This window comes from Erithacus rubecula (genome assembly GCF_903797595.1).
Source record: "Erithacus rubecula genome assembly, contig: scaffold_191_arrow_ctg1, whole genome shotgun sequence".
Classification (NCBI taxonomy): domain Eukaryota; kingdom Metazoa; phylum Chordata; class Aves; order Passeriformes; family Muscicapidae; genus Erithacus; species Erithacus rubecula.
The window spans coordinates 153,172-179,057 of record NW_027636122.1 but is presented as its reverse complement, the minus strand read 5'-3'; the positions used below and the strand labels follow the sequence as shown (position 1 = coordinate 179,057).

The 25,886-nt window shown below is 42.2% G+C and overlaps 1 pseudogene across 1 annotated transcript in view; it reads right to left on the bottom strand.

Moving 5' to 3' along the window:
• Positions 1 to 257: 257 nt before the first annotated feature.
• Positions 258 to 25,886, bottom strand: part of LOC306815697 (homer protein homolog 1-like) — a 165,175-nt pseudogene continuing 139,546 nt past the window's right edge. The window contains exons 5-7 of the transcript in view: positions 9,245 to 9,355; positions 7,481 to 7,561; positions 258 to 443 (exon numbers count right to left, since the gene is read on the bottom strand). The product of the transcript in view is annotated as a homer protein homolog 1-like (transcript). The remainder of the gene's footprint in view (positions 444 to 7,480; positions 7,562 to 9,244; positions 9,356 to 25,886) is intronic.

The following is a 25,886-nucleotide window of genomic DNA, read 5'->3' as shown; positions in this document are numbered from 1 at the left end:
CTGGCTCTCCTGTGTTCAGCCGCGTGGCTGCAGACAGGGCGTCCTCCTCCGAGCTCACTGGAAACACGAGTCCCCCTCCAGAAGTCCAAGTAGCCCCTCTGGAAGCCGTTCCCACCTACCCCTGTTGTCTAGAGTCGTCAAAGGTTCGGGGTGTAACCCGGCCAGCTCCATTGGCATGATAATGGGAAAAATTCTTTCAATTGACACAGTAATAGAAAAAACACTCAACCCCCAACAGCACTGAAATCCCATTTCCTTTAGCTACATTCTGTTAGTTTGGCCAAATTATCTCGTAATTCTGTAAATTCAAATCTTTTTCCATGAAGAATTTCTAAAAGTGTCTTCAAGTTATTGCGAAAAGCTTCTTGCTCATTCTGACTTTTCTCCAGACGCTCTAGATCAGACAGCTGGCCTTCCAGGTCTTTGTTTCAAATTTCTACTTCCTTCAGAGAAAATGCATAAAAAGTTAATGTGTTGTTTGCAAACAGAAAATAGTATAACCTTCTGCTGGTATTCATGTGTTATTTTTGTCAACTGGTTTTTGAAACAATTTGTGACTGTGACCCTATACAGTTTCACTAAGACAAAATCAGAATCTAAATTGTTATTACGATTGTATATGTGCTATTATTTTCTCCATTTTTTCCGGAATTCATCAGAAGGACAGAAACTTTTAAACAGGGATAAAATTTAGTCAATGCAAAATATATGTGATGATATTCAGCTAAGCTATCAATTCTATGATCCAGAATTATACCACCTACTAAAAAAAGCTTCTCAAATGTTTACCTAAATTCAAGTATTCCCTTATTTAGACTACATTAATTGCTCAAGTACACAGTCCTCATTAAATGGTTTCATATAGAAGCTCATGAAGAATACCGCTTTAGAGATGCAGGAATACTACCTTACTCCTGTCCCACAATACAGGCCTTTTTACTATGAAAATTAAGGCAGAAACATAAACTAGCAATTCTGATGCCTAAGTGAAATCGATTGTAACAAATTTAAAGCAGCAAGTGCATGCTGAATGTCTTGTCTCATTGCACTGTGCCTCAGAGCTTCCGTGTGTAAGCTCTGTAGTAGTGCATCTGTGGGAGCAGGGAAAGCACACAAGCCACCAGGGCTGTACAGACAAGCTGTTCCCATTCAGTGTGTGGAAAGGCAAAGTAGTATCATGTTACACACAGCTGAGGGGATCTGACCTTAAGCAATCTCAGCTCTCATTAATAAGGACGAAAAGCCAGCTTGCATCAGCCAGTACCAAGGGACAGCTGCCTCCAGGGACTCAACTACTTTGGCTTGCACATGATGGGAGGGAGGTCAAAACTTCTCTCTGTTTTGTGCAAAACAGTCTTTTATCAAATTATTAATGTAGTAGCCATGTGGGTCTGGAATAGCATATTGTTATTTGTCTTATTCATTGCATGTCTTAAATTCATGCTGAATTTCATAATTTCAGTTATGAAAAACTTTCATAGGGACAGTATATTTAGTGCATCATGCACCCTCCACAGTCATTGTCTGGAAATATGCATAGTGAATTTATATTTACATACATTAACATTTTTAAATACCACTTACCTTTACGGTGGCTTTGAGTCACAAAGCTTTAACGGGCCTGCTCTGAGTTTTTACAGCAACTAGTTTCATATAGCCATAGGTTGAACAATTTGGCAGCAGTCATTCCTCCAGCATGAGCTTTCTTTCTGCCCTCCCACTATTTTGTTAATTATTTTTCTGTCTCCCTCAAAGCTAATGAATACATTCATGCTTACATTGAGGAGATCTCAGCTAACCATAAGAAACAACCTGAGCCATATAGAATAAGTATTTGGGCAGTCAAGGGTAACAGGTATAAAATGGCAGCTTTGTGACAAAGTCTGTGGCCTTTCCACCTGTCAAGTGTGTGATGGCAGCTGCACCCCTGGCCAGAGGATGGATGGGTATCAGCTCCCTGTCTCCGAAGGGGAAACAGCCAGTGGAGAAGGAAGAGCTTCAGGGACCTGATCTCCTCACAGCTGCAGTTGCTTCTGCAATCAAGGGTTACATTCAAGCTCAAATGGAATACCTCCCTTACTTCTTGTTTGGAAATAAGCAAATAGCCAAAAAATACAGATTTTTGGCCACTTATCTTGGACAGCGCAGATGAGAGCAGGAATCATCCCTTGCTGCCAGGATCAAGAGAAGAATTAGTTTAATCTATTTAACACTGAGTAATATGGGTGCCAAAGAATTAAAGGAAGGTAACTGAAAAGAACATTTGTAGAAACAATATAAATTAAAATACATACATGCTTATGTCCTGGTTTGAAAGACAGGTGTCTGCTAGAGAAAGCAGGGCCTTCCCTTGAAACAGAGAAAGTAAATCCTCTCCCTCTGAACTAGTATAATTTTGACATTAAGGGGGCTCTCAGGCAAAGATATGGGGATAGGAATAACAGTTCTTTATTAGTATGTATAATAAGGCAAACAAAACAATAACAACTGTGGAATAAACGACAAACGGAACAGGAACCCAGTTCCAGTCATCTCAACCACGGGCACCTTTTCTCTTTAGTGCAGTTACCATCACAGTTGGCAGTGAGCGCTGGCAGGCTCCTGATGGGCAGGTACAATGATCCCTGTGGCTGCTGGGGTGATGGCAGCTGTGTCCCACATGGGAAGGGCTAGAGGAGAGGCAGGATACTGAGAAAAGAGCTAGCTGAAGCGCCAGGGCAGAGGTGCCAGGATCCAACAGCAGAAGAAGGAAGCAGCTCCCAGCATTGGAATGGTGGCGTTAGAAGCGACCTTTCTCCTCCAAAGCCAAGAGTGAGTGAGAACCAGCAACTGCCCCTCACCCTCCTTTACCTGCTTCTAATCTCGTGGTGCTTCTTAGCATGTCAAGAGGAAAAAATTCCACAGACAAAGAGGAAAGGATAAACCAACCCCCAACAGCTTATGTAAGGACTAACTACCCCACTGCTGTTATAGATGAATAAGCTAACTAATCATAACCCAGTCCATATACTCTGCACTCTCCTTCATTATTTACTCCTGCCCTCAAAATAATACTGACAAGTACTACCCAGTATGAATGACTGGTTCAAGACCCTCTGAGACTGAGTGACTACGGTACAGGAAGAAAAGGGAAATTCAGGGTCCTCTCAGCTTTGCAGGAACGACACAGTTGTTTCTTTAGCTCACACCAAACCGAATGCTGTTTTTCCCCATTAGTTCATGCTTCCAGCTTCTCCTGTAACTACTCCTCCTCTACTCACTAAATGCATGTGCTCTAGGAAGTCTCCTTGACCCTGCTCTTACCCCAGAAATAACTAAGTTTTGTAGGTAGGCAAGCCAGCGATGGAAGGGATCACTTTGGAAAAAAACCCCATTGTCTCCTCTCTCCAGGGAGACCTTCTAGCAGCCTTCTGGTACCTAAAGAGGGCCTACAAGAAAACTGGAGAGGGACTTTTCGCAAGGGCATGTGTGGGACAAGGGGGAATGGCTTTAAACTGACAGAGGGTAGGGTTACATTAGATTAGATATCAGGAATAAATTCTTTGCTGGGAGGGTGGTGAGGCACTGGAACAAGTTGCCCAGAGAAGTTGTGGATGCCCCATCCCTGTAGGTGTTGAAGGCCAGGTTGGTTGGCTCTGAACAACCTGATCTAGTGGAAGGTGACCCTGCCCATGGTAGGGAAGTTGGAACTAGCTGATATTTAAGATCCCTTCCAACCAAAACCATTCTATGATTCTGTATGATTTTGTTTCATGAGATCTGTGACTGAAGAGTAGCCCATTGGCCTGTACCTAGCACTGAACATTATCATTTAGGCCCTCCTCAGATGCTCTTAAACTGAGTAATTGTTTTGCAGTGAGCTGTTAGGTGGGAGCACTCAGGTAAAACCAAAAGCTTTATATAAGATTTATGAACTTCTACCCATATTCAGCATAAGGTGTTTCCCTTTAACTCTCCATTGCTAGTCCTCTCTTCAAATCAGAAGAGTTCCCTTACTTGGTTTAAACTTTCAGCTTGTGTACTTATATTCCATTCCTGATATCTCTTTCCTAATCCATATACCTTTACCTTCCCCAAATGCTTCCTCAGATATATTTTCTCACATACATCATTCTGTTTTATTTTCCTGTTGGGGGTTGGGTTTTCTTTCCTTTTCTTTCCTTTTCTTTCCTTGTTACTTGTGTAATTTTTCCCATTGAGTTGCTAAGAAGCACTGATGGCTGGGTGCTTGAGAGGGCAGGGAGGGGGAACTCCTCTGGTTTTTGTGAGTTTCTTTTGGAGGGAAAGAGATACCTCGAGATTAGAAGAAAGTAAAGGACGGAGGCTGGTGCAGTTGAGGATCTTTTTCTTTCGCTCTTTGGCATCAGAGAGGGACGGCCAGAATGTTGCTTATTACTGGGAGAATTCACTGGCACTTGAGGGACCTATCACCATCTACTCCCGTGTCCTGGGAATCCTGAACTTCTCCTCTTCCTTGCCCTGCTCAGAGCCGGGCCGCTTCCGGCCTGCCACCGCTGTTTCTTCGGTATTGCTCTGTATTTCTCCACGAGGTAGCCCACACCCACCTGCCTTCCTGGGACGTTCCGCAGCTACCATCACGGAACTCTTGATACATCTCGTCCACCGCCCTGGGATTTTTGCTCATTCCTGCCAGCTGTGACGGTAACGGCACCAAAGGGAAAAGTGCCTGCGGCCGAGAGGACTGTTACTGGATCCCTGGTTCTGTTTGTTGTTAATGCCATAGTTGTTGTTTTGCTTGCCTTGTTATATATACTAGTAAAGAAGTGCTATTCCTATCCTCATATATTTGCCTGAGACCCTCTTAATTTCAAAATTATAATAATTTGGAGGGAGGAGGTTTGCATTTTTCATTCCAAGGGAGGCCCCTGTGTTGGGGGTTGAGCGCTTTTATATTACTGTGTCAATTGAAAGAATTTTTCCCATTATCATGCCAATGGAGCTGGCCGGGTTACACCCAGGGCCTCTGATGAGTCCAGACAAAAGGGGTGGGTGGGAACGGCCCCCGGAGGGGCCTCTGAGGCTTCCGGGAGGGCACTGGGGTTTCCGGCGAGCTCGAAGGAGGATGCCCGGGATCGTCAGCCCACGCGGCCGGAGCACCAGGAGAGCCAGACCCTCTGTGATCACCTGCCCTGCATCTGCCTCGTTCCAGCCTCCTGCCTCTGCGGACACAGCTGATCACCCGGACACACACGGTGATCGAGGAGCCTCCGCTCCAGCCCGTTCCCACCGAGACCGGCGTGGCCGCTGCCGCCCCACCCCCTCCTGCACCCTCCGCCTGCCCTCGGCAGATCCGGGCTGTGGACTAAGCACAGAAACAGCGTGCTTGCATCTAAAGGGACTGACACCGAGTTATCTATTTCGTTCTGTTAGCAATTTTAACTGTTATTGTTTTCTGCTTGTACAGTTAGATATATTAGCAAAAGAGCTGTTATTCCCACCCCCTTATCTCTGCCTCAGAGTCCTTGATTCAAACAATTATAATACTTGGGGGGGGAGTGGAACCAAAGTCTCTGTTCCAAAGGGAAACGTCTTCCCTTACTGGCAGACACCTGTCCTTTCAAACCAGGACACCCTGCCTTCCCTAGAAGGCACCTGTCTTTCAAATGACGTAATTTATGATAAACCCTTAGCATTTTCTAATTCTAAAACATCTTTCATCTCTTATTAATCTCTCGTAGCTCTAAGGATAGCTACTTCTCAACTCATTATTACTTTTCATGTAGTCTTACACTGAAATTATTGCATATGCTACTGCTAAAATAATTCACGACTTTCATTATAATCTTCCTTTTGAGTATCTCAGATGAGTTCTTTTTCATCTGAAACCTCCCATGTTTAGTCTAAAGCCAGCAAACAATTTTTGGAATAGTGGATTAGGCAAGCTCGCGTGTAATCAAAACATTCTTAAAAAACCCACCTGTCCAAGTTTGGGACAAATTTTAGGAAAAAGACCTCCAAAGGGTCCCCTCCCCCCTTACAATTCCTTCCTTCACTAAGCTCGGAAAGAATTTTCTTTAGGGGAAAGTGGAAAAAACTTTTTATTAACAAAATACAAAAGAAACACTTCCCAGCACAGACCCAGATTGAGATGAACTCGGCAGATCTTCGCCGGGAAGGGCAGCAGAGCTTCTTTGGCAGACTTCCAGAGGTGGTCTCCGAAGTTCAGATTTGTGTCCTCTGGAGCCGGTGCAAATCTTAGGGATGGGGGGGGAAAGGGAGAAGGGCAGTTTAGGCAGCCGGGGGGGGGAAAAGCAGCTGAGCAGCTGAGGGGAGGGGGGCAGGGGGGCAGCAGAAGCAGCGGCAAGCAGCAGCCAAAGCAGCGAGCAGCGGAAGCAGCGGCAAAAAGCCCCCAAAAGCTGAAAAAACACCCGGCTAGATAAAACAGCCCGGGGGAGGGGCCGGCAGCTCCATGGTGGGGGGTAGGGAGAGGAGTTAGTCAAAACATAACCCATAACACCACTGTAATAACATACTTTTCCCAAGTAATTTGACTTAAGAATGGGGAAAAATGAATAAACTAATTTTGTTCTTATGTTGTTTATTCTGTAGATAAAATGAGAAAATGAGTTTCAAGGAAGTTCCAATTCATGCAATACATTTCAAAGAATATCTGCTTAACAATTTTTAAGCTTTGGATAATCTGACAGGTCTTGTTTTCAGTGTGATTTAGGACAAGCAGCAGAACAGCAAGGGTCACCTTTCAGCACTTTGGATTTTGAGCTATTTAAGGCCTGAGTTTCCAGTCCTATCAAAGCTTCCGAATTCAGAGTCTACACCCAGTTAAGCTTTGGGTCAGCCTTGTCCAGAACACAGGTTTCACAAGGGAGGTGCGTCTGTGCTGGCTGGTCAACCCAGTGACAGAAGGACAGGACCTCAGATGTAGCAAGTGAGAGCATGCCAAAGGGGGCATACTGCTTTTAGTAGACTGAGGTATCTGGCTTTATGCACAGTATAGAAACAATCCAGAAAAAACAATAAAATCACAGTTATTCTAATTCCAAGAAAATATTAGAGTGTGTTTCTGAAGTCTTTACTATATAAGAATTTTTTAACCTTTACTTTCTCAAAGCACATTTAAAAGCTGAATACAACCCATCTCAACATGATGATGCACAGCCTGATAGTTCAGTGGCACACAAGACCTATGGGAAGACACTGCAGTGAAAATGAGACCAGAATGGCCTAGAATATGTAGCAATGAAGCACACTGAGCATATTCTATGGACTTGCAAATGAAATTTGGATCCGTTCCCTCAGAAAAAAAATTATGACTTACAACAGGTGGAAATTTTGGTAGAAATTCCCAAGGAGCATGCTGACCCACCACTTTGCAACACAATATAACTTACATATTTATTTGGTACCTTCGGTGAATACAGGACAAGTTGCAAATGTGAACTGCTCACTTGATGATAATTTTTCCTTTCTGTCTAAATTAAGATGATACACTATAGCTCACCTGCAACTTTTGGGTCAGAGAATTCCTCTGTGCCTGGACCTCTCTGGCACTGTCGATTTCTTGTTTCAATCTTTCTATTTCCTAATGGAGAAGAAACAACCTTGCCAGCAACACATTATCTAACTTGGCCTCAGTGCAGATAAACTGGCTACTACTTCTCCTGAGCAAGCTATTTCAATGATGTAAAAACTGGCAGTTAGATACTGCCCATCATAGTGCATGAAGTTTAAGCCTTGCTTCCAATATTCCTAAATCACAGTCCCAAAACAGCAATTCTATTCTGAATAAACAATATAGATAAGTATTTTCTTTGCTATAAAAGTCCATGTCATTCTCTCCCACAAAAAAGATCTGAAATAATGTTTTCCTAGAAAATTGTGTCCTTGTAATTAGAGAAACAATTTTTTACTTTAAATTCTATTATAAACTATTCTCAATTTTTTCAAGAGAAAAATTCAGTTTTCATCTATGAGCTGCTTATTATGTCACTAACAGGAGGGCTGAGCATCAAAAGACTGCCTGCTTTAACCATTGATTTCTGTAAAAAAAGAATCTAAAAGGAAAGGTTTCTTTAATTTAGCAAGAAGAAAATAAAGTATAAAAATAACAAATATAGGTAAAATAATGAATGGAAAAGAAGGCTGTTCTTAGCTTGCTTTCAACACACAAGAATAAAAATAGTTAATTAAGCTAAAAGGTATCAAATTTAAAACTAGTAAATACTTTTACCAAAAAGGACATAGTCACCTCACAGAACTTTCTTCAGAAAGATCTGTTTGCATCCAACAGCTCAGCATAATTCAAAAGCGCACAGACACCGAAATGGGAAACATTACCAAGCTGAACCTAATCTCTTAAGTATGAGAAAGTTTGGAAAAGACTTTGTTCCATTTTGATAGGATATTCTGTAACTGTTGCATCCTCTCATGCATCCTACTCAGAAACACCTATCAACAGCGCCACAGGAGGCAATACCCTGCAAGATGCACTGCTCCTCTGAACATGCGCACCAGTGAACATTGTGTCTTTTCGGAGGGCTCAAGGGGTCTGGTCCTACAGAGGGCAAGCAATCCTTCATACATGGCTCCTTGTATCTTCTTGTTCCCATACATAAAGGGGTGAGTCTTGATCATTCTGCAGCACAAATATGCTTTCCTTTGAGACCCATGCCAGAGCAGGTGTTACTCAAATTCCTTGTATTTCCATGCTGCTGGTCCAACTCAAGGCAGATGGCCCAATTACTATTAAGTTACAGGCTGGTGTTTTTTGCATGCATTTAAGAAAAGGGCTGATCCTAGGTATAATAAAATTCATCTATATTAACATAGCCTGGAAAACAGATTGGCCTGAAAATACATTTATCAATTACTTGCTCCAAACCCTGCTATCCAGAAAAAGTAATGTGTGCAATGACTGCTTCCTTTCTAAGTGAATTTGGACTGCATCAATGTGCTGATTGCTCTGTAGAAACTACACATGCTTTAATTACAGACTTAATTTTGCAGAGAGAGATACTTGGTAAAAGCAAACATGAAAAAAATTATACTTTTTTTTCTTGTTGTTCAAATACTTAGCTCTATACTGGACTAATGTAATCATAATACACAGGAAAAATATTAATATTTTCAAATAATCTGCAAAATGGATTTTACTTTGTAACATCTATATGAAATAACACAGTATTTACCAGCCATCACAAATTTAATATTGAAAGTCTTTAGAAATTATGTAGCACAAAAGCCAAGAATAAATGTTAGCAGGTACCTCTTCTTTTTTCTTCAGTGTAGACTCTAACTCCTGCATTGTCTGGTTTAATTCTGTTTTATGAGTGTGGACTTCATTGGCTTGACTGCTCACACACTCTAGCTCAGTGACCTGTTGAAATAAGTAGAAGCAATATATGCAGAATTTATTGCAACAAATTCAAACTTTGAATTTAAAATATACCCTTAGTGCTGGGCAACTTGTGTTGATTAAAATGGTGAAGGTGTTCTTAGGAAGTTAGCATAAAATTACTTTAAAAATTGTTTTGCATAAAATGGTTGCTATGGCTTTTAATGTTTACTGTAATATCTTGGAAATGTTAAATGTAGTATGTTACCAGCTGAAAAAAAAGTTAATGAAAAGTTATGCTTACTAATTATTGAAAAATTTATGAAAGAAGCTGAATTACCACTTCAGAAATAGTAATCTCTAGATGATTAAACAGATCTGTCTAACTAACCTCTTCATCTGACACTTTCTAATGTTGCACTATCTTAATCAACTAAGTCACAATGCTCGCTCATCTACTTCTGTTTAAGTTGAGGACAAATTTGGGGAAAAAGAGCTCTAAAAGGCCCCCTTCCTCCCCCCCTTTTTTTTTTTTACAATTCCTTCTTTCACTGAGCTTAGAAAGAATTGTTTTTTTGGTGAAAATGGAAAAAACTTTTTTATTAACAAAAATACAAAAGAAACACTCCTCAACCTAAACCCAGATGAGACGAACCCAGCTGGTTTTTGCCGAGGAGAGTGGCAGAGCTTTTCAAGCTGACTTCCAGCAGCGGCCCCCGAAGTTTAGATTTTTGTCTTTCGGAGTTGGTGCAAATCCCTGGGGCAGGGAGAAGGGAGAGAGGGGGAGGGGCAGCCGGGAGCAGGCCCAAAGCAAGCTCAAGACAAGCTAAAGCGAGCCTAAGACAAGCAAAAGCAAACCCAAGACAAGCTAACACAGGGGCACAAACAAAACAGCTGGGGGAAAAAGGAAAAAAATGGCCAAAGCAGCCAGGGGAGGGGGTTACAGCTGAGCAGACGGCAGAGAGCAAGACACAGCCCACAACCAAAGCGCGGCAAGAGAGAGAGCCGGAAAACACCAGCCTAGATAAAACAGTTTGAGGGAGGGACCGGCAGCTGCACGGGGGAAGCAAGGAGAGGAGCCAGTTTAAACATTAGCCCATAACATTTTATTTCTTATTTTACATTGTGATTATTGACACACGATTGGGATACACACTTACTAAACACGATATGAAAATTTTTTTTGACTTGCTTAAACTTTTAATACTTACACATTTTTTTTTTTATTTATAGAATTTAGTATACAATGGTGGCAACACTTAACAATAACATTTGTTTATACTTTATTTTATAGTTAGATTTTTTTGAGGTACACAGCGGGTTGTTTTATTTTTTTGCATTATTTACTAAGTACATTTTGGTTTTTGAGCAAAGGTAATTTTATGAATGGGTTTGCCTGTACTTGAGGCAGGATGAATTTATATTGTTTTTTTTTAGCAACTTTCTGACATGAGCCACTGAGACTTTGTTTTTGTTTACTACATTAAAGCTTTTAGACTGGGCGGGACCTGCTCGGTTGGTGGAACTTTGAGTGTTGACTAACTAAGTGGCTTTTGCTAGGTGCTGCTCCCAGTTTTTTAGAGATCTCCCACCCAATGCTTTTAATGTGGTTTTTAACAATTTATTGTACTTTTTTACTTTACTTGCAGCTGGTGCATGGTAAGGGATATGGTACACTTACTTAATATTATGTTTTCTAGCCTAGGTGTTGACAAGCTTATTTTTAAAATGCGTTTTATTGTTTGACTTAATTTTTTTAGGGGTACTATGCCTTTAAAGGACTTGCTTTTTTAGGCTCAGGATGGTGTTGCGGGCAGTAGCATGGGACACAGGGTAGGTCTTTAACTATTTAGTGGTGGCTTTTACTATGGTTAGCACATAACGTTTTCCCTGGCGGGTTTGAGGCAGTGTGATGTAGTTAATTTGCTAGGCTTTTCTATACTTGTACTTGGACCACTGTTTACTATACTAGAGGGGTTTTACCCGCTTGGCTTGCTTGATGGCAGCGCAAGTGTTACAGTCTTGGATGACTTGGGTAATGCTGTTTATGGTATGATTTATTTTTTTGGTTTCGTGCTTACTTATAGGTGGCATCTTTACCTTGATGGCTTGAGGCATCATGGGCTTATTGAGCTAGGAACAACTTTTTTTTATGTTTTCAATTTAAGTTTATCTTTGAGACTTTTATTTGTGCAGCTTGATTTACTTGCTTGTTGTGCCTGTGTTTTTTATTAGCCCGACTCTTGGGAACATGGGCATTTACATGACGGACTTTTACGGGGAGCTTCTTTACTTGAGTGGTAATGTTTTTTTACTTATTAGCAGCCCAGATTGGTTTTTCTTTACGTTGCTAGTTAGCTTTTTTTTACTTTTTTAGCTAACTTTACAGAGCATTGGCTACTATTTACGAATTAGTGTAAAGGTAGAGCTTTGGCTATTTTTCTTTTTTAGCAATGTTTAAGGCCAGCTGAACAGCTTTGAGTTTTGCAAGTTGATTTGATTTACTTTTTTTTTTTGGTAGCTTGTGCAACTTGTCGTGTGGGGCTTCATACGGCAGCTTTTTACTTCCGGTTTATTTTTACAATGCGGCAGGAACTATTGGTGAAAAGGGCGTAGCGTGTTTTATTTGCTGGCAGCTGGTTGTACGGTGGAGCTTCTTTAGCCCGGGTTACTTGCTTTTGCTTTTTTTTATTAGAGAGACTAAAATTTTTACTTTTTGGCTAGTTTGTAATTATTTTTAAAATTTTAGGGCGATTTAGGTTACTAATACGGGCGCGCTGCGTGATGAGGGCAATTTACTTGCTTTATGTGGCGTTGGTGGCATGGTGAGTAGAGGGAACTTTTTTTTTTGAACATTTACCCCAGCACTGGCAGTCGGGGTGCCAGGAGAAGCTGTGCTTTTGTGCCAATTACCTCTGAGGCAGCTTGAACTTTTTTATAGGCAGCTAAGATTTTTTTCTTTGTGGGAGTGTAATTACCTTTGGACTCTTTGTAGCTTTTGCTTTAAAATTTTAGAGGTTGGCTTCGGGTTTTGTCTGGCACTTTTTGCCACAGGCTTTAAGACAAACTATGGCTTTTAGCTGCTGAGTAAAGTACGTTTTTTACATTTGGTCCCCTCCTGACTGGGCCAAGGGCTACTGCATGGGTAATTTCTTGTTTAATTTGAGCAAAGGCTTGCTGCTGTTCAGGGCCCTAGTGAAAATTATTTTTCTTGCGGGTAATAAAGTAAAGAGGGCTTACAATTTGGCTGTACTTAGGAATGTGCATTTTCTAAAAACTGATGGCACCTAGAAAAGTTTGTGGGTTTTTTTTGTTAGTAGGTGGGGACATAGCTGTAATTTTGTTAATAACATCAGTAGGAATTTGACGCTGTTTATCTTGCTATTTTATTTCCAGGAACTGAATTTCTTGAGCAGGTTTTTTAACTTTACATTTTTGATGGTGAAGCCGGCTTTCAGGAGAATTTGAATAATTTTTTTTCTTTTTTAAGCACTTTCGCTGCTGTGTTTTTCTATATGATGATATTATTAATATATTGTAGATGTTTTGGAGCTTTACTCTTTTTCAGTGCAGCCTGGATTAGTTTATGGCAGATGGTAGGATTATGCTTCCACCCCTGGGGTAGTTGGTTTTAGGTGTACTGCACGCCCCTTTAGGTAAAAGCAAACTGAGGCATGCATTTTGCTGCTAAAGGAATGGAGAAAAATGCATTTGCTATGTTAATGGTGGCATACTACCTTGCTGCCTTGGACTTTAGCTTATACTGGAGTTCTAGCATGTCTGGCACGGCAGCGCTCAGCGGTGGAGTTACTTCATTCAATGTCCGATAGTCTACAGTTAGTTTCTATTTTTTATTAGATTTACGCACAGGCTAAATGGGGCTGTTAAAGGGTGAGTGGGTTTTACTGACTACTCCTTGGCTTTCCAGCTCTTGTATTATCTTATGAATAGGAATTACGACATCTCTTGTTGTTTTGTACTGCCGACGGTGCACTATTGAAGTGGCAATTGGTACTTGTTGTTTTTTTCTCTGCAGAAGTTTTACTGTAATTGGATTTTCAGATAGTTCAGGCAAGGTGTTTAATTGCTGGATGCGCTTTGCCATTACAGTTGCAATTTTAAATGCCCATTTTAGTTTCTTTGGATTTTTAAAATATTTATTCTGAAGGTAATTTATGCTTAAAATACATGGGGCTTTTGGACTAGTCGCAATAAAATGTTTTTTTAAATTTTTTTTAGTTAAACTTACTTTTGCTTTTACCAGGGTGAAGTTCTGCGATTTACTTGTTACACCAGCAATTGAAACAGATTTTGCTTTTACGTGTTTTGATGGAAGTATTGTACACTGTGCACCTGTGTTTACTAAAGCTTTATATTTCTGTGGTTTTGAAGTGCTAGGCTATTGAATTTACACGGTTTAAAAAACATGGTTCTCCCTTGCCTCTTTTTGGCTAGAGGCAGGGCCCCTTTAAGCTTGTTGCTTTTTTTTTTTTCTGAGATATACATTCTAGAAGTTCCCTTAAGAGGGTCAGACATGTTATTATTAGTATTACATTTGGCACTTTGGCTGCGAGAAACAGGAGCGGCTTTTTTTTGGGAAATTTTTTCTTTTTTTAAATTTCGCACTCGTTGTGCCAGAATAGCAGTAGGCTTTCCATTCCATTTTTTTATGTTTTCTTTAGAATTTCGCAAGAAGAACTACAACTTAGCTCGGGGAGTGTACCCTTTCTTTTAACTAGGGGAACGTTTGCGTTGGATATCAGGGTTTTTCATTTGTACAGCTGAGATTTGGAGGAGGTTTTCCTTAATTTTTTCCCTGAGTTTTTAATGATTTTTTTGTATCTTATTTTTTAAGTCTTGCAAGCGTGTTTCCACTGCTGCAATTTTAGCATGGGTCGGGCCATGTACTGCATTCGCATATGCACGAAGCTTCTTTGCCATATTGAGTACTGTTTTATACACTTTATTTTTCTTTATTATTGCTAGGGCAGATGCATACTTAGGTGGCCCAAGCCGCACGAGCTTTTTTCACATTACTGGTGTGCATGGTACCAGATCTGGATTTTTAGTTGTTACATCATTTGAAAAAATAATTTTCGTTACTGCCATTTCCTTGAGGCGTTGGACCCCCTGCTCTATGGTTTTCCATTTGGTTTGCTGCACATACAGGTTATTTGCACACAGATATTTTTGTGCTACACTATCCAGGACCCGTTTTCAGAGACTTTGAGGGTTAGCCCCTCTCATTACGCTCTGTTTGATAACAGGATCATGACACAGAGACTCCAAATGTTTCGCTTCTGTGCTATTTAAAATTGTAGCCTTACCTGCCGCATCTTAGAGACAAACTAGCCAGCTGATAATAGATTCATTAGGTTTCCGGGTGTAATCTTTTTTTAATTTCCGAAGATTTTTCAGGGAAAAGGACTTATTATTAGTCTCTGCTCTCCCACCAGTTGTCTTGACTCCTAATTTTACATTAGGAGGTGTCGAGGGTTTCTTTTTAGCATTATCATTATCATTATTATTTACCGGCCGATTGGTCTTCTTGGTGCGTTTCCTACTTCTTGTACTGGTAGCCACAGCCATTGGTTGGGGCTTATTATTTAGTTTAGCTGCTGGGTTTCGGCCTAGGGTGTTGGCAACAACCTGCGTAACTGGGATAGGAGACAATTTATTTTCCTGTTCCCTTTCTTCTGTTTCTTGCTTTATAGTGCCTAGCAGGGTGCGATATGCATGTGCCAGGGCCCAGCTTACTGTAATAATCCTTTTCTCTTTAGAACTATCCTGGCACTTTCCTTTTAAGTAGCTTGCAACCTTGATTGGATCTTGAATTTTTTTAGTTGGGAATTTCCAGATTATGGGGTTAGAAAATTCTTTTAAAATCTGGCCCATTTTCTCCCATTTGCCATTTTACTTAAGATTTCTTTTGCCGAGCTTGACTCTTAAATCAGGAGTCTTCCCAGCCCCTTTAGAAATTTCAGCCTTTATTCTATATAGGCTGCAAATGGTGCAACAAAGACTTACTAAATTAATTGCCATAAAGATGATTTCCTTAATACTCAGCGAGATCTGAATGTTTTCTAATAAAGATGTAACCGATTTAGAGGAGAGGAAAGGAAATAAAGGTAGGAAATTTTCTTTGCTTGCTTCTCCTTTAATAAATAACACAAACTATGATTTATGCATTCTTGAAGCAGATTTCAACATTTTCATAAATTTCTTGTAAGCCATTGCAACTAAGCCTAGCCCGACGAGCATTTTTGTTAATATTCCTTTCATACAAAAACTATGCATTAAAGACAACACCGGAGCTATCTTTGGATGAGTAAACAGACTCATTGACCACAAAGGTATTAAAACATTAAAGAAACTTAACGAGCCGACATACAAACAGGCCCCCACAATGAAAGACATTATGGATTTAAGAAACTTAGCCATGCCGACAGCTGAAACTAGCATAGTATTAGATAAATTTTTTTCCACTTTTTTTTTGGTGCTGATAATTTGAAGGTCGTGAGTTCCTCACACGGGGCACCAAAAAGTATGTCTAAGTTTAGGACAAATGTGGGGAAAAAGAGCTCCAAAGGCCCCCCCCCCCTTTTTTTTTTTTACAATTCCTTCCTTCACTGAGCTCAGAAAGAATTGTTCTGGTGAAAATGGAAAAAACTTTTTTATTAACAAAAATACAAAAGAAACACTCCCCAACCCAAACCCAGATGAGACGAACCCAGCCGGTCCTCGTCGAGGAGAGTGGCAGAGCCTCCCAAGCCGACCTCCAGCAGCGGCCCCCGAAGTTCAGATCCTCGTCCTCCGGAGTCGGTGCAAATCCCTGGGGCAGGGAGAAGGGAGAGAGGGGGAGGGGCAGCCGGGAGCAGGGCCAAAGCAAGCCCAAGACAAGCTAAAGCGAGCCCAAGACAAGCAAAAGCAAACCCAAGACAAGCTAACACAGGGGCACAGACAAAACAGCTGGGGGAAAAAGGAAAAAAACGGCCAAAGCAGCCAGGGGAGGGGGTTACAGCTGAGCAGACGGCAGAGAGCAAGACACAGCCCACAACCAAAGCGCGGCAAGAGAGAGAGCCGGAAAACACCAGCCTAGATAAAACAGTCCGAGGGAGGGACCGGCAGCTGCACGGGGGAAGCAAGGAGAGGAGCCAGTCCAAACATCAGCCCATAACAACTTCCTAGCAAGCTAATTAAGATTTCACAGCCTGAATTTCTGACTTAGTGTTGTGGTTTGGGAATGGTAATCTCCAATTTAGTAGTTCCTCTAAAACCATGTCCTCCCTCGCCCCCTGTCCCCTCTGATGGGAAGCACAAAAGGCACAGATCACAGGTTGGGATAAGAACAATTTACTGAAAACAGAAATGGGATAAGAGAACAGTAAGAGCAACAATATTAATAACAAAAGGTATAAGACAAAGAAACAAATTACATGGAAAAACCCTGGAAAAGTCTCAAATACCAGATGGATCAGTCCCCCACGATCCCCCACCATTTCTCCCACTGGAAGGAATATCCTTCTCCTCTGAATTGAGAAAGAGTCCCTTCCCTCCCCCACCTTCCCTGACAATTACATGACATAGTATTGAATAACTTTAGAGTCTGGCCACATATACTCAGCCATATCCCCTCTTGACTATTGCAAAAACTTAACCCTGTCCTGTCTGGAACCAGGATATTATTCACCCCTTGTTCTATTTCTATACCATCTACCTCATGCCCAGATTGTACACCCTCCAACTATATGCATATATATATATACAAGCATGAGTATAATTTCTGTAGTCAATGACCATCCCTCCAAGATGTCTGTGGGATTCATTTAGTTCATGACTTTGGGTTCTATTCATCCTAGATGCCTTCCAGGGCAGGAGGGCAGGTGTGCTGTCAGCTGGTTGCAAGCTGCATCAGGAACTCACAACTGGTGCATCTGGAGCAGTCCATACTCATTATCCATGGTAGTTATGGCATACAGTAGCAATTTCATTCAGCAGCCAATATTGTACAGTTCAATATTGCAGACTCTTCTCACCCAAAACTCAAATCCCCTTGAGGTACACATTGTGTTTTCCCATCCCTCTGCATTACCCACCAAGTGCACCCTGACTTGTAAGCAAAAACAATCCCCCAGATGAGGCTCATGCTTTGGGTTTTAGCTTTTGCATTTTTCAGATTCTCTGCTACTTGGTGTGTAACTCTGAAACTTCATATTAGGTATTAATAAATTCTTGTTACAGGGTAGTTAGACAAAACAATCCCATCCTGGCTCGAGAATCAAGGACACCCGTTACCCAAAAAGTATAAACAACGTTGAAGGGAAGGGGGCAATCCAGGATGCTGAGACTTCATAACCTGGGGCTGTGGTTGGACAATTGACCCCAATATGTAGATGAACCAAAACTTATAAAAGTGTAAAGACTCGTGACCGGGATCCATCTTGGATTCAACTTGGGTGTAGCCCCAGCCAGGCTCTTGCACTGCCCAAGGTATATCCTTTTAATAAATACCTATTTTATTCCTTTTGCTCTGTCAAGTCTCTGTTCCAGGTCAGCCTTTCCAGGCATCAAAGCAGGACCAATCCAAACTGTCTTCCTTAACATATTCCTCATGTGCACCATAGGGACTTGATGCCCTTCTACAGTATGCGGAGATTTTAAATGGGCAGGGACAGCTCCACTGAGAGCCTTGGGTGTTAACTAACCAGGTGGCCTTTGCTAAATGTAGGTCCCAATGTCTGAAGGTCCCACCACCCATTGCTTTCAATGTGGTATTTAACAGTCCATTTGTACTGTTCAATTTTCCCAGAGGCCTCCTTATATTTCTGTTTCAACCATCATCTTCCATATCTCAGAGGCTTTACCCACTTGGCCTGCTTGATTCTGTCAGGACTTAAAGAATGCAGTGAAATGTCTCAAAACACAGTCAAAAAAGGAAATCCTTTTAGGATAAACCACCACAACAGGCACAGTTGACAAACAGGAAGACGTTATTCCAGGCCTTAATGGAGGTGAAGTTCTGGAATTAGCACACCAGACAAAATTCCACTGCGGAAATTTGTGATAGGTGCAGATGGAGGCAGATCTGTATAACCTACCCTGACAAAAATTCACATCATGGAAAACCGTGAGAAAGGAAGCAAGTCCTTATACATATGCCAGCCCAAGTGGTAGGAAGGCCATTTACACCCCATGAATACCCAGGACTTGGGCTGTATACAAGTGGCACCTCCAGAAGAACGCTCCGAATCCCCTACCACCAAGAAAACCAGAAGAAGGGCCAGTAGGATTGCACAGGGACCAATGTGACGTTGACTATCTTTCTATTAAATGTGTTTCTCTCTCTTTCTCCCCTCCCTCCCCATATTTACTATTAAATAAATTCTGTACTATTGACTTTGGCGTCTGGTCTCATTTGCATCTGTCCTGGTTTCAGTTCGAAACCGGGCAGAAACACCAATTTAAGTGTAGTGGTTTTGATTCACCAATTTCAATATACTCATTTCCCACTGTGAGATAGGATTAGAAGCAAAAGCAAGGCAGGCTTAAAACTTAAAGGGTGTAAAGAAAAACCTTTATTATTAACAACCTAAAAGCATAACAACCTAAAAGAACAATAGGATTCAGAATAAGACCTTCAGACCACCTCTCCTCCCTTCTCCCACATCCCCTTTTCTTTCTCAGTGATAACATACAGAAACACTTCAGTCAGTTACCTACTTGAAAATAGTCCTTTTCAGTTCACTCTAGGGAGAGAAGTCTCCCCTTGTCAGACTATAGGGATTTTTCCACAAGAGGAAAAAACAGTTATCTTGTGGCTTCACTTTTTACAAATAGCAATCATGAAACTCTTCCCATCTTCACAGCCTTCTCAGAGCTGTGCTTATGGGCCATGTCAAACTCATGGGGTATTACTTTTAAGGATGAGCTGTTCAAAAGCAAAGGTTCTCTTCATCTTTCTCTCTATTCATGCTTCATCTCTAGGAACAAAGATCTTCTTCCCTCAGGGCAAAGGGTCTCCAGCACAGGTGCCTTTGCTCATGATTTACAAGTTGAACACCCCCCCCATGTCTTTCTCCACGGTTTATAGGGATCTTTAGTGCATTACAGTCCATCCCCATAGCTTACAAAAAGATTTTCAGCCTAAATTCACAGTGTCTCCTCATTCTCCTTCCATCTGGAACCTGATTCCTGCTTCACTGACCTTGGTGTCTTCCCTCTTTTCTTTTTTCCCTCTCACTCAAGGGGCCGCGGCATTTATTTCTTGAAAAGACCAGAATTCCCAAAGGAAGGTGAATCCTCGAGTCTGACGCCTGAGACCACTCGGCCATCCTGATAGCCGAGCATGAGACTCTTAATCTCAGGGTCGTGGGTTTGAGCCCCACATTGAGCACCAATAAATATTTGTCCTGGTTTAGGGCAAATTTGGGAGGAAACCTCCAAATGAGGGCCCTCCAGGGAACAGATTCAAGCAGTCTCTCCTACAACTGGTTTGGGGAAAAAATATTTTCTCAGAGAAAAGTGGAAAAAAACCCTGTTTATTTAACACACAAAGCACTTCCCAGTACAAAATTGAACAATACCAAACAGCAAAATCTCTCATCACTCCGAAGGAGTCGAAAAACTCAGAAGAGTCCCTTCCGTGGGTTGCAGCCCGGCTCACTCAGGCTATTTGATGTTGTATTTCACGGGGATCTCGACAGTTCTCAGTCCCTCTGGCCTGGGAAATGCCACGGCCCAGGCCAGGCCTGCTGGGCCACAGGTGTGAGCTCCCGGTGCTCTTCTGGGTTTTCAGTCCAGAGCAGGTTCATACAATTCCAAGAAAAAGGGAAAAAAAAAAAACAGTCCAGGGGAACTCCTTTGCCTCAGCTAGCCAGAAAAAAAGCAACTAAAAATCCAAAAGAGGTCACTTTGTCCCACTGTCCACTGCAGACAACTGGTCTGTATGAAGAATGTGGGGGAGCAAGTGCCGTCTCTGATACTCTGTGCTACTTCTCTCCCCTTTTCACTCTTGAAACCAGTCTTAAATTTGCAAACTCAGTATTCAACACCAACAGAACAGAACAGATAATTTTGGGATACAAGCATCATAAAGTCACCCCAAGACATCTTGGCAGCCCAATCCACCTGTCTGTTGTTGCAATGTTCTTCAGTAGCCTGACTCTTCGGAACATGTGCGTCTACATGATGAACCTTTACAGACAACTTCTCTACCTGGGCAGCAATATCTTGCTGCAATTCAGCAGCCCAGATGGGTTTCCCTCTACACTGCCAATCAGTCTTTTTCCATCGTTTCAGCCACCCCCACAGAGCATTTGCTCTAATCCACAAGTCTGTGTAGACTGGCCATTTCTCTCATTCAGCAATATCTAAAGCCAGATGGATGGCTTTCAGCTCTGCAACCAGAATTGATTCTCCTTGTCCCTCAATAGCTTCTGTGACTCGCCATGTAGGACTCCATACAGAAGCTTTCCATTTCTGATGTATCCCTATGGTATGTCAGGAACTGTCAGTGAAGAGAGCATGTTGCTTTTCATTTTCAAGTAGCTGATTATATGGTGGAGCCTCCTCAACACATCACCTTTTTCTCCTCTGATGATGATGATAATCCGAAATTTTTGCCTTCAGGCCAGTTCGTGATGACTTCCAAGATCCCTGGGAGGGAAAGGTTTTCTATCTGAGCTTGCTGTGTGATCAGCGTGACCCACTTACTCCACCTAGCATCAGTGGCATTATGTGTGGCAGGGACTTTCCCTTTAAATATCCAGCCCACCACTGTCAATTGAGGTGCCAGGAGGAGCTCTGCTTCACTGTCAATCACTTCTGAAGTGGCTTGAACACTTTCATAACCTGCTAGCATCTCTTTTTCAGCTGAGGTGTAACAGGGCTCGAATCCTTTGTATCCCTGACTCCACAACCCCAGGGGTCGTCCTCAAGTCTCCCCATGTACTTTTTGCTACAGGCTCCAGGAAGGACCATTTTCTCCCATTCCACATCTTGTCCTGTCCTGACTGGCCCAAGGGCTACTGTGTGAAGTCCTGTTTCTTTTTTTCAAAAGTTTATTTTGTTCAGGACCCCACTTAAAATCATTCTTCTTCTGGGTCATGTAAGAACCTAATAATAAGAGAGGGACTTCAAAAAGTGCTTCATCATTATGTCTGAAGTTCCAGCATCTCCAGCACAACAGCATTCAGTGATGATGTGACATATTGTTCAGGTCACGATAATCTGCTGTTAGTCTTTACTCTCCATTGGACTTAGGAGATGGCCATATAGGTTCTTAAGGGATGAGTGAGTCTTTTTCACCACTCCCTGGCTCTCCAGTTCCATGAATCATCTCATGGAAGGGGGTCACATAGTCCCGGTTGTGTGGTATTGTCAACAGTGCACTGTGGTGTGGGATACTGGTGAAAGTCAGGGAAAAATCAGGCTTGGATTTTCTCAAGCTGCTCAAGGAAAACATGACAGAAAGAATTATAACAATGATTAAGCACCTGCCGGATGTGTGAGAAACATGATGCTTTCATGAAAGCATGTTTACCAAGGGTGTTACCTGCCTTGCACCAATGAAATCACTTCTATCCTTAGTTCCACAATCTACTCTATATAAGAATGATTTGTTTCTTTAATAAAGGGGCTTTTTACTTCCCTTCTGCATGAAGGAAGTGTTGTCGCTACATTCTTTTTGCTGCTCCCATAGCCTGGTAGCAACACTGTGATAGTGATTTGAATGTGTTGTTCTTCAACCCTGAGCAGTCCAAGAGCAGAAGAGTTCTCTGAGAGACCAGGCAAGGTATTCAGCTGCCTACTTTCCTCTGTCTCCACAGCATTTTTTTTTTCAAATATTCTGCCACTTCATCAGGGTCCTGTAGCTGTTCAAGGGTGAACTCCGAAGCCCTTGGAGCAGAATAGTCCTTTAAAGGTGGCCCAGTTTCTCCCACATACCATGCCAGTCATGATTATCTACCCTTGGGGCAGATCTTTGAATGACCTTCCTAGAAATCTCTTCTTTGACTCTAAACATGGTGTGGACCACACTGAGGAGACCTGGCAGACTTAGCAACAAGAACATGCTTTCCTTAAAATCTAAAGGGAATTCAAAATTCTCAAAAGCTGTTCTACCAGGTCTGAAGGAGGAAAAGGGGGTAAAAGGCTGGAGAAAACCATCTTCCCCAGTTCTGCCCACCACAGGTTGCATACAATTATTAATGAATTCCCAGAGGTAGCACACAAGGCCAGGGCAGGAGAGCAACTATGAATACACATCCCAAATGACCCTCCTTGACCTTGATGTTACCATGTCATAAACTGATATCACACAGTACAGCAACAAATCAACTCTGATCCCTCTCGCTACTCTGAAAAAGAGCTCCATGATCAGCACATAGTGCATATATGAGAACATATACAGGGTTAGTGCTACGAATGGGAGAGAATAGGTTAGACAAGTCCTGCCTTTGACTCAGATTTCTGGCAGTAGCTCTGTTTGGGGCACTGTCCAAGTTTAGGACAAATTTGGGGAAAAAGACCTCCAAAGGGCCCCCTCCCTGCCCTTACAATTCCTTCCTTCACCAAGCTCGGAAAGAATTTTCTTCAGGGGAAAGTGGAAAAAACTTTTTATTAACAAAAATACAAAAGAAACACTTCCCAGCACAGAACCAGATTGCTATGATTACTGTGTCTTTTTCCTAATTACTTAGGATCAGACAAAGTATCCGCATGGGTTAGAAAAGGATACAAAAGAGGCTCTTTCAGGTCCCAGGTTTATTTCATGGCGATGGTGTGGCAGGAAAGAGGCAGATCCTCTCTGGGAGCGGGGTATTCAGGAGAAGGTAATGGGAGTGGCCTTGGATGGCAGCCAATGGGGTAAGGACACAGGGGGTAATACAGGAACTCCAGGTGGGCTACAAGGTCACAGGGGAAGGTCACAGGACAGGAAGAGGGACAGGGAGCCAGGGACCAACCGGAAGAGACGAACAGAGGTATGCTGAATCATTCTTTATACCTCATTACAACATCTCCCCGTTTTTTGTTTTTTTAAGTAGGGGGTGATATTAAACTAATTCTAGTCCGAATTATTTTTTTTGCCCACCATTTGTAATAAGAAGGAGGGTTAGATTGTTCTATATTTGTCATCTCTATATGATTGTCTACTGAGGTAGAAGGAATGATACCATTAATGGCCTTAAAAATTAAATGACGTAAGATCCCAAATGCCATTACTACAAGGAAAAGAATAATAATGAACAACATAATGGTTTTGACTATAGAAGTCCACCACCCTGAGAACCCCCAGCTTCTAAACAGTTCATTGAGTCAATTTTCTGATTTTTTGTTAACAAGAAGACAACTTTGATGAGGTTCTTCACAGGGTTAACTGGAGGGTAGTTTTTCTAAAAAGAAAAACAAATATTTTAAAACATGTTATAAGTCTCTTTCTGTTGAAGGGTATTCCTTCATGAAACTTTTGTTTTCTTTTCCTCTGCGGCGTCTTCTTTTCGAAGCAACTGTTACTTGCTTCTCATCCTCTTCTGCTGTAGCTGGAGTTTTGGGAACAAAAGGTTTAACCCACTTTTGGGGAATCCACCGAGGGCCTGAGGGAGTGGATACACATGCATAACCCCTTCCCCAGGTTATTAGCTCATAGGGACCCTTGGTTTTCCATGTTTCTGGATCCCTAATCAACACGGGTGGGTGCTGAGACAATTTAAACTGTTTACTGCTGTTAAAATGACGGACCACAGGAGGACCCATATTTTCAAATGAACAATTCAAGAAATTGATTGTGTACAGAGCTTTACAGAGCTTTTGCTGGGGAGACATCCACACAGTTGAACTGCTTTGCCTAGCTAAAACTTGTTTGAGTGTCTGGTGTGTGCGTTCAGTCACAGCTTGGCCTGTAGGGGAGTATGGGATGCCTGTTTTATGATTTACTCCCCACTGCTGGGTGAATTCCAGGAACTCCTTGGATATGTATGCTGGGCCATTGTCTGTTTTTATTTCTCTAGGGATTCCCAGAACTGAGAAGGCTTGTACTAGGTGTTGTTTCGCATGTGCTGCCTTTTCCCCTGCGTGAGCAGAGGCATAAACTGCACCTGAATATGTGTCAATACTCACATGAACATATTTGAGGCGTCCAAAGCTAGGAATGTGTGTGATGTCTGTTTGCCACACCTCACAGCTGCCAAGGCCCCGAGGGTTAACCCCTGTACCCAGCGATGGCATGGCCTGGAGCTGGCAGCTGGGACAGGTGGCCACAATGGCTCTAGCCTGACTCCGTGTTAGCTGGAACTGACGGACCAAACCTGGTACATTCTGGTGATATTGCTGGTGGCTCAGCTTTGCCTGTTGGAAGATGTCAGGAAGGCATGCCTTTTCAGCTGGAGCTGCAAGAGTGTCTGCCATACAGTTCCCTTCTGTGATTTCACCTGGCAAATCCATGTGTGACCTCACATGCATCACATAGAAGGGATGTTCTCTGTGTGAAACCAAATAGATTAGTTTTGACAGCAGCCTAAAGAGCTGCTCATTATCAATGTCTTTAAGCACTGCCTGCTCCGCTCTAGACACTACCCCAGCAACATAAGCTGAATCTGTTACCAGATTAAGAGGCTCTGAGAACTTCTCAAAGGCTCTCACAGCTGCAGCCAGTTCTGCAATTTGGGGTGATCCCTCCACAAACTCAACATCAGCTTCCCAATGCTGAATCTGTGGGTTTCTCCAAGTCATCACCGACTTATGAGAGACCCCTGATGCATCTGTGAACACTGTGAGTGCCTCGAGCGGTCTCCTGCTCCTCTTCTCACAAGGGATGAGATGGAATTCCTCATTAAACAACTTATGTGCTGGGCTGTGAACAGATATCTGTCCACTGTAGCTATCCAGAGATATCTGGAGGCTGGCATTGCTTTGTAGCAGATGTTCAAACATTTCTTTTGTCAGCCTTTCAGGAGAATTCTTTCCCTCCCCAGAAAGTTTAACTGGCAGGTGTATGCATGTGAAATCACAACCGGACAGTTCACGCAGCCTCATTCTTGCTTTTTGAATCAACTGAGCCATAAGCTCCTGTGGTTGTGTAATAGTTTTGGATCTTTGGTGGGAGAGGAAGACCCATTCTATGATTAGGAGTGAGTCGCTCTGCCCCTCAACCCACTGAAATATTAAACCATGTAAGTGTGGCAGTTTCCCCAAAACAATGAAATTGAAAGGCAGTTCAGGCTGATAGCGGTGAGCCTGCCTCTCAGACAGAGCTTTCTGTACCTTTTCAATTGCAGCTTTTGCCTCACGTGTCAGTTCCCTGGGAGAAACCAGCTCTCTCTCCCCTTTCAATAAATTAAAAAGGGGTTGTAAGTCCTCAGTAGTGAGGCCTAACCAAGGTCTTACCCAGTTCAATGAACCACACAAAGAGTGGAGATCTGCTAGAGTTTTGGGATTACAATTAATTTCTAATTTCTGTGGAACAATGGTCCTGGCAGTGATCTCTAGGCCCAGATACTTCCAAGGCGGCATCCTTTGAACCTTGTCATCCTGTAATTGAAATCCAGCAGAGATTAAAACTTTAACTACTAGGTCA